We start from the raw sequence: 15,816 nt of genomic DNA, 5'->3' as shown, positions 1-15,816 counted from the left end.
ATATCCCCAGGACCAGTGTGTATCTGAGTCAATGGGGCTCTCTCTGACCTTTCTCCCCAGTCCATCCCCAGGACCAGTGTGTACCTGAGTCAATGGGACTCTCTCTGACCTCTCTCCCCAGTCCCCCAGGACCAGTGTTTATGTGAGTCAATGGAACTCTCTCTGATCTTTCTCCCCATGACCCCAGGACAAGTGTGTACCTGAGTCAATGGGACTCTCTCTGACCTTTCTCCCCAGTCCCCCAGGACCAGTGTGTATCTGAAACAATGGGACTCCCTCAGACCTTTCTCACCAGACCCCCTGGACCAGTGTGTATCTGAGTCAATGGGACTCTCTGATCTTTCTCCCCAGTCTATCCCCAGGACCAATGTTTATCTGAGTCAATGGGACACTCTCTGACCTTTCTCCCCAGTCTATCCCCAGGACATGTGTGTATCTGAGTAAATGGGACTCTCTCTGACCTTTCTCCCAAGTCTATCCCCAGGACCAGTGTGTATCTGAGTCAATGGGACTCTCTCTGACCTTTCTGCCCAGTCTATCCCCAGGACCAGTGTGTATCTGAGTCAATGGGACTCTCTCTGACCTTTCTCCCACGTCTATCCCCAGGACCAGTGTGTATCTGAGTCAATGGGACTCTCTCTGACCTTTCCCCCCAGTCTGTCTCCAGGACCAGAGTGTAACTGAGTTAATGGGACTCTGTCTGATCTTTCTCCCCAGTCCCCCAGGACCAGAGTGTATCTGAGTCAATGGGACTCTCTCTGACCTTTCTCCCCAGTCCCCTAGGACCAGTGTGTATCTGAGTCAATGGGACTCTCTCTGACCTTTCTCCCCAGTCTAACCCCAGGTCCAGTGTGTAAATGAGTCAATGGGACTCTCTCTGACCTTTCTCCCCAGTCTATCCCCAGGACCAGTATGTATCTGAGTCAATGGGACTCTCTCTGACCTTTCTCCCCAGTCTATCCCCAGGACCAGTGTGTATCTGAGTCAATGGGACTCTCTCTGACCTTTCTCCCCAGTCCCCAAGGACCAGTATGTATCTGAGTCAATGGGACTCTCTCTGACCTTTCTCCCCAGTCTATCCCCAGGACCAGTGTTTATCTGAGTCAATGGGACACTCTCTCACCTTTCTCCCAGTCTATCCCCATACCAGTGTGTATCTGAGTCAATGGGACTCTCTCTGACATTTCTCCCCAGTCTATCCCCAGGACCAGTGTTTATCTGAGTCAATGGGATACTCTCTCACCTTTCTCCCCAGTCTATACCCAGGACCCGTGTGTATCTGAGTCAATGGGACTCTCTCTGACCTTTCTCCCCAATCCCCCAGGACCAGAGTGTATCTGAGTCAATGGGACTCTCTCTGACATTTCTCCCCAGTCCCCCAGGACCAGAGTGTATCTGAGTTAATGGGACTCTGTCTGATCTTTCTCCCCAGTCCCCCAGGACCAGAGTGTATCAGAGTCAATGGGACTCTCTCTGACCTTTCTCCCCAGTCCCCCAGGACCAGTGTGTATCTGAGTCAATGGGACTCTCTCTGACCTTTCTCCCCAGTCTATCCCAAGCTCCAGTGTGTAACTGAGTCAATGGGACTCTTTCTGACATTTCTACCCAGTCTTTCCCCAGGACCAGTGTGTATCTGAGTCAATGGGACCCTCTGCCCTATCTCCCCAGTCTATCCCCAGGACCAGTGTGTATCTGAGTCAATGGGACTCTCTCTGAACTTTCTCCCCAGTCTATCCCCAGGACCAGTGTGTATCTGAGTCAATGGGACGCTCTCTGACCTTTCTCCCCAGTCTATCCCCAGGACCAATATGTATCTGTGTCAATGGGATTCTCTCTGACCTTTCTCTCCAGTCTATCCTTAGGACCAGTGTGTATCTGAGTCAATGGGACTCTCTCTGACATTTCTCCCCAGTATATCCGCAGGACCAATGTGTATCTGAGTCAGTGGGACGCTCTGACCATTCCCCCCAGTCTATCCCCAGGACCAGTGTGTATCTGAGTCAATGGGACTCTCTCTGACCTTTCTCCCCAGTCTATTCCCAGGACTAGTGTGTATCTGAGTCAATGGGAGTCTCTCTGACCTTTCTCCCCTGTCACCCAGGACCAGTGTGTATCTGCGTCAACGGGACTCCCTCTGACCTTTCTCCCCTGTCTATCCCCAGGTCCAGTGTGCATCTGAGTCAATGGGACTCTCTCTGTCCTTTCTCCCCATTCTTTCCCCAGGACCAGTGTTTATCTGAGTCAATGGGACTCTCTCTGACCTTTATCCCCAGTCCACCAGGAACAGTGTGTATCTGAGTCAATGGGACTCTCTCTGACCTTTCTCCCCAGTCCCCCAGGACCAGTGTGTATCTGAGTCAATGGGACTCTCTCTGATCTTTCTCCCCAGTCTATCCCCAGGACCAGTATTTACCTGAGTCAATGGGACTCTCTCTGACCTTTCTCCCCTGTCTATCCCCAGGACCAGTGTGTATCTGAGTCAATGGGACTCTCTCTGATCTTTCTCCCTAGTCCCCCAGGACCAGAGTGTATCTGAGTCAATGGGACTCTCTCTGAACTTTCTCGCCAGTCTATCCCCAGGACCAGTGTGTATCTGAGTCAATGGGACTCTCTCTGACCTTTCTCCCCAATCCCCCTCGACCAGAGTGTATCTGAGTCAATGGGACTCTCTCTGACCTTTCTCCCCAGTCCCCCAGGACCAGAGTGTAACTGAGTTAATGGGACTCTGTCTGATCTTTCTCCCCAGTCCCCCAGGACCAGTGTGTATCTGAGTCAATGGGACTCTCTCTGACCTTTCTCCCCAGTCTATCCCCAGGTCCAGTTTGTAACTGATTCAATGGGACTCTCTCTGACCTTTCTCCCCAGTCTATCCCCAGGACCAGTGTGTATCTGAGTCAATGGGACCCTCTGCACTTTCTCCCCAGTCTATCCCCAGTACCAGTGTGTATCTGAGTCAAAGGGACTCTCTCTGACCTTTCTCCCCAGTCTGTCCCCAGGACCAGTGTGTATCTGAGTCAATGGGACTCTCTCTGACCTTTCTTCCCAGTCTATCCCCAGGACCAGTATATATCTGAGTCAATGGGACTCTCTCTGACATTTCTCCCCAGTCTATCCCCAGGACCAGTGTGTTTCTGAGTCAATGGGACTCTCTCTGACCTTTCTCCCCAGTCCCCCAGGACCAGTATGTATCTGAGTCAATGGGACTCGCTCTGTCCTTTCTCCCCAGTCTATCCCCAGGACCAGTGTTTATCTGAGTCAATGGGACTCTCTCTTACCTTTCTCCGCAGTCTATGCCCAGGACCAGTGTGTATCTGAGTAAATGGGACTCTCACTGAACTTTCTCCCAAGTCTATCCCCAGGACCATTGTGTATCTGAGTCAATGGGACTCACCCTGACCTTTCTCCCCAGTCTATTCCCAGGACCAGTGTTTATCTGAGTCAATGGGTCTCTCTCCGACCTTTCTCCCCAGTCCCCCAGGACCAGTGTTTATCTGAGTGAATGGGACACTCTCTGACCTTTCTCCCCAGTCTATCCCCAGGACCAGTGTGTATCTGAGTCAATGGGACTCTCTCTTACCATTCTCCCATTTCTATCCCCAGGACCAGTGTGTATCTGAGTAAATGGGACTCTCTCTGCCCTTTCTCCCAAGTCTATCCCCAGGACCAGTGTGTATCTGAGTCAATGGGACTCTCTCTGAGCTTTCTCCCCAGTCTATCCCCAGGAGCAGTGTGTATCTGAGTCAATGGGACTTTCTCTGAACTTTCTCCCCTGTCTATCCCCAGGACCAGTGTCTATCTGAGTGAATGGGACTCTCTCTGACCTTTCTCCCCAGTCCCCCAGGACGAGTGTGTATCTGAGTCAATGGGACTCTCTCTGATCTTTCTCCCCAGACCCCCTGGACAAGTGTGTATCTGAGGCAATGGGACTCTCTCTTACATTTCTCCCCAGTCTATCCCCAGGACCAGTGTGTATCTGAGTAAATGGGACTCTCTCTGAGCTTTCTCCCCAGTCTATCGCCTGGACCAATGTGTATCTGAGTCAATGGGACTTTCTCTGAACATTCTCCCCTGTCTATCCCCAGGACCAGTGTGTATCTGAGTCAATGGGACTTCTGACCTTTCCCCCAAGTCTATCCCCAGGACCAGTGTGTATCTGAGTCAATGGGATTCTCTCTGAACTTTCTCCCCTGTATATCCACAGGCCCAGTGTGTATCTGAGTCAATGGGACTCTCTCTGACCTTTCTCCCCAGTCTATCCCCAGGACCAGTGTGTATCTGAGTCAATGGGACTCTCTCTGACCTTTCTCCCCAGTCTATCCCCAGGACCAGTGTGTATCTGTTTCAATGGGACTCTCTCTGACCTTTCTCTCCAGTCCCCCAGGACCAGAGTGTATCTGAGTCAATGGGACTCTCTCTGACCTTTCTCCCCAGTCCCCCAGGACCTGAGTGTATCTGAGTTGATGGGACTCTCTCTGATCTTTCTCCCCAGTCCCCCAGGACCAGAGTGTATCTGAGTCAATGGGACTCTCTCTGACCTTTCTCCCTAGTCTATCCCCAGGACCAGTGTGTATCTGAGTCAATGGGACTCTCTCTGACCTTTCTCCCCAGACCTCCTGGACCAGTGTGTATCTGAGTCAATGGGACTCTCTGACCTTTCTCCCCAGTCTATCCCCAGGACCAGTGTTTATCTGAGTCAATGGGACACTCTCTGACCTTTCTCCCCAGTCTATCCCCAGGACCAGTGTGTATCTGAGTCAATGGGAGTCTCTCTTACCTTTCTCCCCAGTCTATCCCCAGGACCAGTGTGTATCTGAGTCAATGGGACTCTCTCTGACCTTTCTCCCCAGTCTCTCCCCAGGACCAGTGTGTATCTGAGTAAATGGGACTCTCTCTGACCTTTCTCCCAAGTCTATCCCCAGGACCAGTGTGTATCTGAGTCTATGGGACCCTCTCTGACCTTTCTCCCCAGTCTATCCCCAGGACCAGTGTGTATCTGAGTCAATGGGACTCTCTCTGACCTTTCTCCCCAGTCCCCCAGGACCAGTATGTATCTGAGTCAAAGGGACTCTCTCTGACCTTTCTCCCCAGTCTATCCCCAGGACCAGTGTGTATCTGAGTCAATGGGACTTTCTGACCTTTCTCCCCAGTCTATCCCCAGGACCAGTTTTTATCTGAGTCATTGGGACTCTCTCTGAACTTTCTCCGCAGTCTATCCCCCAGGACCAGTGTGTATCTGAGTCAATGGGACTCTCTCTGACCTTTATCCCCAGTCCAACCCCAGGACCAGTGTGTATTGAGTCAATGGGTCTCTCTCTGACCTTTCTCATCAGTCCCCCAGGACCAGAGTGTATCTGGTTAAATGGGACTCTCTCTGACCTTTCTCCCCAGTCCCCCAGTTCCAGAGTGTATCTGAGTCAATGGGACTCTCTCTGACCTTACTCCCCACTCCCCCAGGACCAGTGTGTATCTGAGACAATGGGACTCTCTCTTACCTTTCTTAGAGTCCCTCAGGACGAGAGTGTATCTGAGTCAATGGGACTCTCTCTGACCTTACTCCCCAATCCCCCAGGACCAGTGTGTATCTGAGTCAATGGGACTCTCTCTGACCTTTCTCCCCAGTCTATCCCCAGGACCAGTGTGTATCTGAGTCAATGGGACTCTCTCTGAGCTTTCTCCCCAGTCTATCCCCTGGACCAGTGTGTATCTGAGTCAATGGGACTTTCTCTGAACATTCTCCCCTGTCTATCCCCATGACCAGTGTGTATCTGAGTCAATGGGACTTCTGACCTTTCCCCCAAGTCTATCCCCAGGACCAGTGTGTATCTGAGTCAATGGGATTCTCTCTGAACTTTCTCCCCTGTATATCCACAGGACCAGTGTGTATCTGAGTCAATGGGACTCTCTCTGACCTTTCTCCCCAGTCTATCCCCAGGACCAGTGTGTATCTGAGTCAATGGGACTCTCTCTGACCTTTCTCCCCAGTCCCCCAGGACCAGAGTGTATCTGAGTCAATGGGACTCTCTCTGACCTTTCTCCCCAGTCCCCCAGGACCAGAGTGTATCTGAGTTAATGGGACTCTCTCTGATCTTTCTCCCCAGTCCCCCTGGACCAGAGTGTATCTGAGTCAATGGGACTCTCTCTGAACTTTCTCCCCAGTCCCCCAGGACCAGTGTGTATCTGAGTCAATGGGACTCTCTCTGACCTTTCTCACCAGTCTATCCCCAGGACCAGTGTGTAACTGAGACAATGGGACTCTCTCTGACCTTTCTCCCCAGTCTATCCCCAGGACCTGTGTGTATCTGAGTCAATGGGACTCTCTGCCCTTTCTCCCCAGTCTATCCCCAGGACCAGTGTGTATCTGAGTCAATGGGACTCTCTCTGAACTTTCTCCCCAGTCTATCCCCAGGACCAGTGTGTATCTGAGTCAATGGGACTCTCTCTGACCTTTCTCCCTAGTCTATCCCCAGGACCAGTGTGTATCTGAGTCAATGGGACTCTCTCTGACCTTTCTCCCCAGACCTCCTGGACCAGTGTGTATCTGAGTCAATGGGACTCTCTGACCTTTCTCCCCAGTCTATCCCCAGGACCAGTGTTTATCTGAGTCAATGGGACACTCTCTGACCTTTCTCCCCAGTCTATCCCCAGGACCAGTGTGTATCTCAGTCAATGGGAGTCTCTCTTAACTTTCTCCCCAGTCTATCCCCAGGACCAGTGTGTATCTGAGTCAATGGGACTCTCTCTGACCATTCTCCCCAGTCTCTCCCCAGGACCAGTGTGTATCTGAGTAAATGGGACTCTCTCTGACCTTTCTCCCAAGTCTATCCCCAGGACCAGTGTGTATCTGAGTCTATGGGACCCTCTCTGACCTTTCTCCCCAGTCTATCCCCAGGACCAGTGTGTATCTGAGTCAATGGGACTCTCTCTGACCTTTCTCCCCAGTCCCCCAGGACCAGTATGTATCTGAGTCAAAGGGACTCTCTCTGACCTTTCTCCCCAGTCTATCCCCAGGACCAGTGTGTATCTGAGTCAATGGGACTTTCTGACCTTTCTCCCCAGTCTATCCCCAGGACCAGTTTTTATCTGAGTCATTGGGACTCTCTCTGACCTTTCTCCGCAGTCTATCCCCCAGGACCAGTGTGTATCTGAGTCAATGGGACTCTCTCTGACCTTTATCCCCAGTCCAACCCCAGGACCAGTGTGTATTGAGTCAATGGGTCTCTCTCTGACCTTTCTCCCCAGTCCCCTTGGACCAGAGTGTATCTGATTAAATGGGACTCTCTCTGACCTTTCTCCCCAGTCCCCCAGTTCCAGAGTGTATCTGAGTTAATGGGACTCTCTCTGATCTTTCTCCCCAGTCCCCCAGGACGAGAGTGTATCTGAGTCAATGGGACTCTCTCTGACCTTACTCCCCACTCCCCCAGGACCAGTGTGTATCTGAGACAATGGGACTCTCTCTTACCTTTCTCCCCAGTCCCCCAGGACGAGAGTGTATCTGAGTCAATGGGACTCTCTCTGACCTTACTCCCCACTCCCCCAGGACCAGTGTGTATCTGAGTCAATGGGACTCTCTCTGAGCTTTCTCCCCAGTCTATCCCCAGGACCAGTGTGTATCTGAGTCAATGGGACTCTCTCTGACCTTTCTCCCCAATCCCCCTGGACCAGAGAGTATCTGAGTCAATGGGACTCTCTCTGACCTTTCTCCCCAGTCCCCCAGGCCCAGAGTGCAACTGAGTTAATGGGACTCTGTCTGATCTTTCTCCCTAGTCCCCCAGGACCAGAGTGTATCTGAGTCAATGGGACTCTCTCTGACCTTTCTCGCCAGTCTATCCCCAGGACCAGTGTGTATCTGAGTCAATGGGACTCTCTCTGACCTTTCTCCCCAATCCCCCTCGACCAGAGAGTATCTGAGTCAATGGGACTCTCTCTGACCTTTCTCCCCAGTCCCCCAGGACCAGAGTGTAACTGAGTTAATGGGACTCGGTCTGATCTTTCTCCCCAGTCCCCCAGGACCAGTGTGTATCTGAGTCAATGGGACTCTCTCTGACCTTTCTCCCCAGTCTATCCCCAGGTCCAGTGTGTAACTGAGTCAATGGGACTCTCGCTGACCTTTCTCCCCAGTCTATCCCCAGGACCAGTGTGTATCTGAGTCAATGGGACCCTCTGCACTTTCTCCCCAGTCTATCCCCAGGACCAGTGTGTATCTGAGTCAAAGGGACTCTCTCTGACCTTTCTCCCCAGTCTGTCCCCAGGACCAGTGTGTATCTGAGTCAATGGGACTCTCTCTGACCTTTGTCCCCAGTCTATCCCCAGGACCAGTATATATCTGAGTCAATGGGACTCTCTCTGACCTTTCTCCCCAGTCCCCCAGGACCAGTATGTATCTGAGTCAATGGGACTCGCTCTGTCATTTCTCCCCAGTCTATCCCCAGGACCAATGTTTATCTGAGTCAATGGGACACTCTCTCACCTTTCTCCCCAGTCTATCCCCAGGACCAGTGTGTATCTGAGTCAATGGGACTCTCTCTTACCTTTCTCCCCAGTCTATCCCCAGGACCAGTGTGTATCTGAGTAAATGGGACTCTATCTGAACTTTCTCCCAAGTCTATCCCCAGGACCAGTGTGTATCTGAGTCAATGGGACTCACCCTGACATTTCTCCCCAGTCTATTCCCAGGACCAGTGTGTATCTGAGTCAATGGGTCTCTCTCCGACCTTTCTCCCCAGTCCCCCAGGACCAGTGTTTATCTGAGTGAATGGGACACTCTCTGACCTTTCTCCCCAGTCTATCCCCAGGACCAGTGTGTATCTGAGTCAATGGGACTCTCTCTTACCATTCTCCCATTTCTATCCCCAGGACCAGTGTGTATCTGAGTAAATGGGACTCTCTCTGCCCTTTCTCCCAAGTCTATCCCCAGGACCAGTGTGTATCTGAGTCAATGGGACTCTCTCTGAGCTTTCTCCCCAGTCTATCCCCAGGAGCATTGTGCATCTGAGTCAATGGGACTTTCTCTGAACTTTCTCCCCTGTCTATCCCCAGGACCAGTGTGTATCTGAGTCAATGGGACTCTCTCTGACCTTTCTCCCCAGTCCCCCTGGACCAGTCTGTATCTGAGTCAATGTGACTCTCTCTGATCTTTCTCCCCAGACCCCCTGGACAAGTTTGTATCTGAGGCAATGGGACTCTCTCTTACATTTCTCACCAGTCTATCCCCAGGACCAGTGTGTATCTGAGTAAATGGGACTCTCTCTGACCTTACTCCCAAGTCAATCCTCAGGACCAGTGTGTATCTGAGTCAATGGGACTCTCTCTTACCTTTCTCCCCAGTCTATCCCCAGGACCAGTGTGTATCTGAGTCAATGGGACTCTCTCTGACCTTTCTCCCCAGTCTATCCCCAGGTCCAGTGTGTAACTGAGTCAATGGGACTCTCGCTGACCTTTCTCCCCAGTCTATCCCCAGGACCAGTGTGTATCTGAGTCAATGGGACCCTCTGCACTTTCTCCCCAGTCTATCCCCAGGACCAGTGTGTATCTGAGTCAAAGGGACTCTCTCTGACCTTTCTCCCCAGTCTGTCCCCAGGACCAGTGTGTATCTGAGTCAATGGGACTCTCTCTGACCTTTGTCCCCAGTCTATCCCCAGGACCAGTATATATCTGAGTCAATGGGACTCTCTCTGACCTTTCTCCCCAGTCCCCCAGGACCAGTATGTATCTGAGTCAATGGGACTCGCTCTGTCATTTCTCCCCAGTCTATCCCCAGGACCAATGTTTATCTGAGTCAATGGGACACTCTCTCACCTTTCTCCCCAGTCTATCCCCAGGACCAGTGTGTATCTGAGTCAATGGGACTCTCTCTTACCTTTCTCCCCAGTCTATCCCCAGGACCAGTGTGTATCTGAGTAAATGGGACTCTATCTGAACTTTCTCCCAAGTCTATCCCCAGGACCAGTGTGTATCTGAGTCAATGGGACTCACCCTGACATTTCTCCCCAGTCTATTCCCAGGACCAGTGTGTATCTGAGTCAATGGGTCTCTCTCCGACCTTTCTCCCCAGTCCCCCAGGACCAGTGTTTATCTGAGTGAATGGGACACTCTCTGACCTTTCTCCCCAGTCTATCCCCAGGACCAGTGTGTATCTGAGTCAATGGGACACTCTCTTACCATTCTCCCATTTCTATCCCCAGGACCAGTGTGTATCTGAGTAAATGGGACTCTCTCTGCCCTTTCTCCCAAGTCTATCCCCAGGACCAGTGTGTATCTGAGTCAATGGGACTCTCTCTGAGCTTTCTCCCCAGTCTATCCCCAGGAGCATTGTGCATCTGAGTCAATGGGACTTTCTCTGAACTTTCTCCCCTGTCTATCCCCAGGACCAGTGTGTATCTGAGTCAATGGGACTCTCTCTGACCTTTCTCCCCAGTCCCCCTGGACCAGTCTGTATCTGAGTCAATGTGACTCTCTCTGATCTTTCTCCCCAGACCCCCTGGACAAGTGTGTATCTGAGGCAATGGGACTCTCTCTTACATTTCTCACCAGTCTATCCCCAGGACCAGTGTGTATCTGAGTAAATGGGACTCTCTCTGACCTTTCTCCCAAGTCAATCCTCAGGACCAGTGTGTATCTGAGTCAATGGGACTCTCTCTTACCTTTCTCCCCAGTCTATCCCCAGGACCAGTGTGTATCTGAGTAAATGGGATTCTCTCTGAACTTTCTCCCAAGTCTATCCCCAGGACCAGTGTGCATCTGAGTCAATGGGACTCACCCTGACCTTTCTCCCCAGTCTATTCCCAGGACCAGTGTGTATCTGAGTCAATGGGTCTCTCTCCGACCTTTCTCCCCAGTCCCCCAGGACCAGTGTTTATCTGAGTGAATGGGACACTCTCTGACCTTTCTCCCCAGTCTATCCCCAGGACCAGTGTGTATCTGAGTCAATGGGACTCTCTCTTACCATTCTCCCATTTCTATCCCCAGGACCAGTGTGTATCTAAGTAAATGGGACTCTCTCTGCCCTTTCTCCCAAGTCTATCCCCAGGACCAGTGTGTATCTGAGTCAATGGGACTCTTTCTGAGCTTTCTCCCCAGTCTATCCCCAGGAGCAGTGTGTATCTGAGTCAATGGGTCTTTATCTGAACTTTCTCCCCTGTCTATCCCCAGGACCAGTGTGTATCTGAGTCAATGGGACTCTCTCTGACCTTTCTCCCCAGTCCCCCAGGACCAGTGTGTATCTGAGTCAATGTGACTCTCTCTGATCTTTCTCCCCAGACCCCCTGGACAAGTGTGTATCTGAGGCAATGGGACTCTCTCTTACATTTCTCACCAGTCTATCCCCAGGACCAGTGTGTATCTGAGTAAATGGGACTCTCTCTGACCTTTCTCCCAAGTCAATCCTCAGGACCAGTGTGTATCTGAGTCAATGGGACTCTCTCTGAGCTTTCTCCCCAGTCTATCCCCTGGACCAGTGTGTATCTGAGTCAATGGGACTTTCTCTGAACATTCTCCCCTGTCTATCCCCAGGACCAGTGTGTATCTGAGTCAATGGGACTTCTGACCTTTCCCCCAAGTCTATCCCCAGGACCAGTGTGTATCTGAGTCAATGGGATTCTCTCTGACCTTTCTCCCCAGTCTATCCCCAGGACCAGTGTGTATCTGAGTCAATGGGACTCTCTCTGAACTTTCTCCCCTGTATATCCACAGGACCAGTGTGTATCTGAGTCAATGGGACTCTCTCTGACCTTTCTCCCCAGTCTATCCCCAGGACCAGTTTGTATCTGAGTCAATGGGACTCTCTCTGACCTTTCTCCCCAGTCTATCCCCAGGACCAGTGTGTATCTGAGTCAATGGAACTCTCTCTGACCTTTCTCCCCAGTCCCCCAGGACCAGAGTGTATCTGAGTCAATGGGACTCTCTCTGACCTTTCTCCCCAGTCCCCCAGGACCAGAGTGTATCTGAGTTAATGGGACTCTCTCTGATCTTTATCCCCAGTCCCCCAGGACCAGAGTGTATCTGAGTCAATGGGACTCTCTCTGACCTTTCTCCCCAGTCCCCCAGGACCAGTTTGTATCTGAGTCAATGGTACTCTCTCTGACCTTTCTCACCAGTCTATCCCCAGGACCAGTGTGTAACTGAGACAATGGGACTCTCTCTGACCTTTCTCCCCAGTCTATCCCCAGGACCTGTGTGTATCTGAGTCAATGGGACCCTCTGCCCTTTCTCCCCAGTCTATCCCCAGGACCAGTGTGTATCTGAGTCAATGGGACTCTCTCTGACCTTTCTCACCAGTATATCCCCAGGACCAGTGTGTATCTGAGTCAATGGGACTCTCTCTGACCTTTCTCACTTGTCTATCCCCAGGACCAGTGTGTATCTGAGTCAATGGGACTCTCTCTGACCTTTCTCCCCAGACCTCCTGGACCCGTGTGTATCTGAGTCAATGGGACTCTCTGACCTTTCTCCCCAGTCTATCCCCAGGACCAGTGTTTATCTGAGTCAATGGGACAGTATCTGACCTTTCTCCCCAGTCTATCCCCAGGACCAGTGTGTATCTGAGTCAATGGGACTCTCTCTTACCTTTCTCCCCAGTCTATCCCCAGGACCAGTGTGTATCTGAGTAAATGGGACTCTCTCTGACCTTTCTCCCAAGTCTATCCCCAGGACCAGTGTGTATCTGAATCTATGGGACCCTCTCTGACCTTTCTCCCCAGTCTATCCCCAGGACCAGTGTGTATCTGAGTCAATGGGACTCTCTCTGACCTTTCTCCTCAGTCCCCCAGGACCAGTATGTATCTGAGTCAAAGGGACTCTCTCTGACCTTTCTCCCCAGTCTATCCCCAGGACCAGTGTTTATCTGAGTCAATGGGACGCTCTCTGACCTTTTTCCCCAGTATATCCCCCAGGACCAGTGTGTATCTGAGTCAATGGGACTTTCTTACCTTTCTCCCCAGTCTATCCCCAGGACCAGATTTTATCTGAGTCATTGGGACTCTCTCTGACCTTTCTCCGCAGTCTATCCCCCAGGACCAGTGTGTATCTGAGTCAATGGGACTCTCTCTGACCTTTATCCCCAGTCCAACCCCAGGACCAGTGTGTATTGAGTCAATGGGTCTCTCTCTGACCTTTCTCCCCAGTTCCCCAGGACCAGAGTGTATCTGAGTCAATGGGACTCTCTCTGACCTTTCTCCCCAGTCCCCCAGGACCAGAGTGTATCTGAGTTAATGGGACTCTCTCTGATCTTTCTCCCCAGTCCCCCAGGACGAGAGTGTATCTGAGTCAATGGGACTCTCTCTCACCTTACTCCCCACTCCCCCAGGACCAGTGTGTATCTGAGTCAATGGGACTCGCTCTGACCTTTCTCCCCAGTCTATCCCCAGGTCCAGTGTGTAACTGAGTCAATGGGACTCTCGCTGACCTTTCTCCCCAGTCTATCCCCAGGACCAGTGTGTATCTGAGTCAATGGGACCCTCTGCACTTTCTCCCCAGTCTATCCCCAGGACCAGTGTGTATCTGAGTCAAAGGGACTCTCTCTGACCTTTCTCCCCAGTCTGTCCCCAGGACCAGTGTGTATCTGAGTCAATGGGACTCTCTCGGACCTTTGCACCAGTCTATCCCCAGGACCAGTATATATCTGAGTCAATGGGACTCTCTCTGACCTTTCTCCCCAGTCCCCCAGGACCAGTATGTATCTGAGTCAATGGGACTCGCTCTGTCATTTCTCCCCAGTCTATCCCCAGGACCAATGTTTATCTGAGTCAATGGGACACTCTCTCACCTTTCTCCCCAGTCTATCCCCAGGACCAGTGTGTATCTGAGTCAATGGGACTCTCTCTTACCTTTCTCCCCAGTCTATCCCCAGGACCTGTGTGTATCTGAGTAAATGGGACTCTCTCTGAACTTTCTCCCAAGTCTATCCCCAGGACCAGTGTGTATCTGAGTCAATGGGACTCACCCTGACATTTCTCCCCAGTCTATTCCCAGGACCAGTGTGTATCTGAGTCAATGGGTCTCTCTCCGACCTTTCTCCCCAGTCCCCCAGGACCAGTGTTTATCTGAGTGAATGGGACACTCTCTGACCTTTCTCCCCAGTCTATCCCCAGGACCAGTGTGTATCTGAGTCAATGGGACTCTCTCTTACCATTCTCCCATTTCTATCCCCAGGACCAGTGTGTATCTGAGTAAATGGGACTCTCTCTGCCCTTTCTCCCAAGTCTATCCCCAGGACCAGTGTGTATCTGAGTCAATGGGACTCTCTCTGAACTTTCTCCCCTGTCTATCCCCAGGACCAGTGTGTATCTGAGTCAATGGGACTCTCTCTGACCTTTCTCCCCAGTCCCCCTGGACCAGTGTGTATCTGAGTCAATGTGACTCTCTCTGATCTTTCTCCCCAGACCCCCTGGACAAGTGTGTATCTGAGGCAATGGGACTCTCTCTTACATTTCTCACCAGTCTATCCCCAGGACCAGTGTGTATCTGAGTAAATGGGACTCTCTCTGACCTTTCTCCCAAGTCAATCCTCAGGACCAGTGTGTATCTTAGTCAATGGGAGTCTCTCTTACCTTTCTCCCCAGTCTATCCCCAGGACCAGTGTGTATCTGAGTAAATGGGATTCTCTCTGAACTTTCTCCCATGTCTATCCCCAGGACCAGTGTGCATCTGAGTCAATGGGACTCACCCTGACCTTTCTCCCCAGTCTATTCCCAGGACCAGTGTGTATCTGAGTCAATGGGTCTCTCTCCGACCTTTCTCCCCAGTCCCCCAGGACCAGTGTTTATCTGAGTGAATGGGACACTCTCTGACCTTTCTCCCCAGTCTATCCCCAGGACCAGTGTGTATCTGAGTCAATGGGACTCTCTCTTACCATTCTCCCATTTCTATCCCCAGGACCAGTGTGTATCTGAGTAAATGGGACTCTCTCTGCCCTTTCTCCCAAGTCTATCCCCAGGACCAGTGTGTATCTGAGTCAATGGGACTCTTTCTGAGCTTTCTCCCCAGTCTATCCCCAGGAGCAGTGTGTATCTGAGTCAATGGGTCTTTATCTGAACTTTCTCCCCTGTCTATCCCCAGGACCAGTGTGTATCTGAGTCAATGGGACTCTCTCTGACCTTTCTCCCCAGTCCCCCAGGACCAGTGTGTATCTGAGTCAATGTGACTCTCTCTGATCTTTCTCCCCAGACCCCCTGGACAAGTGTGTATCTGAGGCAATGGGACTCTCTCTTACATTTCTCACCAGTCTATCCCCAGGACCAGTGTGTATCTGAGTAAATGGGACTCTCTCTGACCTTTCTCCCAAGTCAATCCTCAGGACCAGTGTGTATCTGAGTCAATGGGACTCTCTCTGAGCTTTCTCCCCAGTCTATCCCCTGGACCAGTGTGTATCTGAGTCAATGGGACTTTCTCTGAACATTCTCCCCTGTCTATCCCCAGGACCAGTGTGTATCTGAGTCAATGGGACTTCTGACCTTTCCCCCAAGTCTATCCCCAGGACCAGTGTGTATCTGAGTCAATGGGATTCTCTCTGACCTTTCTCCCCAGTCTATCCCCAGGACCAGTGTGTATCTGAGTCAATGGGACTCTCTCTGAACTTTCTCCCCTGTATATCCACAGGACCAGTGTGTATCTGAGTCAATGGGACTCTCTCTGACCTTTCTCCCCAGTCTATCCCCAGGACCAGTGTGTATCTGAGTCAATGGGACTCTCTCTGACCTTTCTCCCCAGTCTATCCCCAGGACCAGTGTGTATCTGAGTCAATGGAACTCTCTCTGACCTTTCTCCCCAGTCCCCCAGGACCAGAGTGTATCTGAGTCAATGGGACTCTCTCTGACCTTTCTC

Source organism: Pristiophorus japonicus, unplaced genomic scaffold (genome assembly GCF_044704955.1).
Source record: "Pristiophorus japonicus isolate sPriJap1 unplaced genomic scaffold, sPriJap1.hap1 HAP1_SCAFFOLD_45, whole genome shotgun sequence".
Taxonomy (NCBI): domain Eukaryota; kingdom Metazoa; phylum Chordata; class Chondrichthyes; family Pristiophoridae; genus Pristiophorus; species Pristiophorus japonicus.
The sequence above is the reverse complement of the archived record's forward strand: the minus strand, read 5'-3'. Positions refer to the sequence as shown.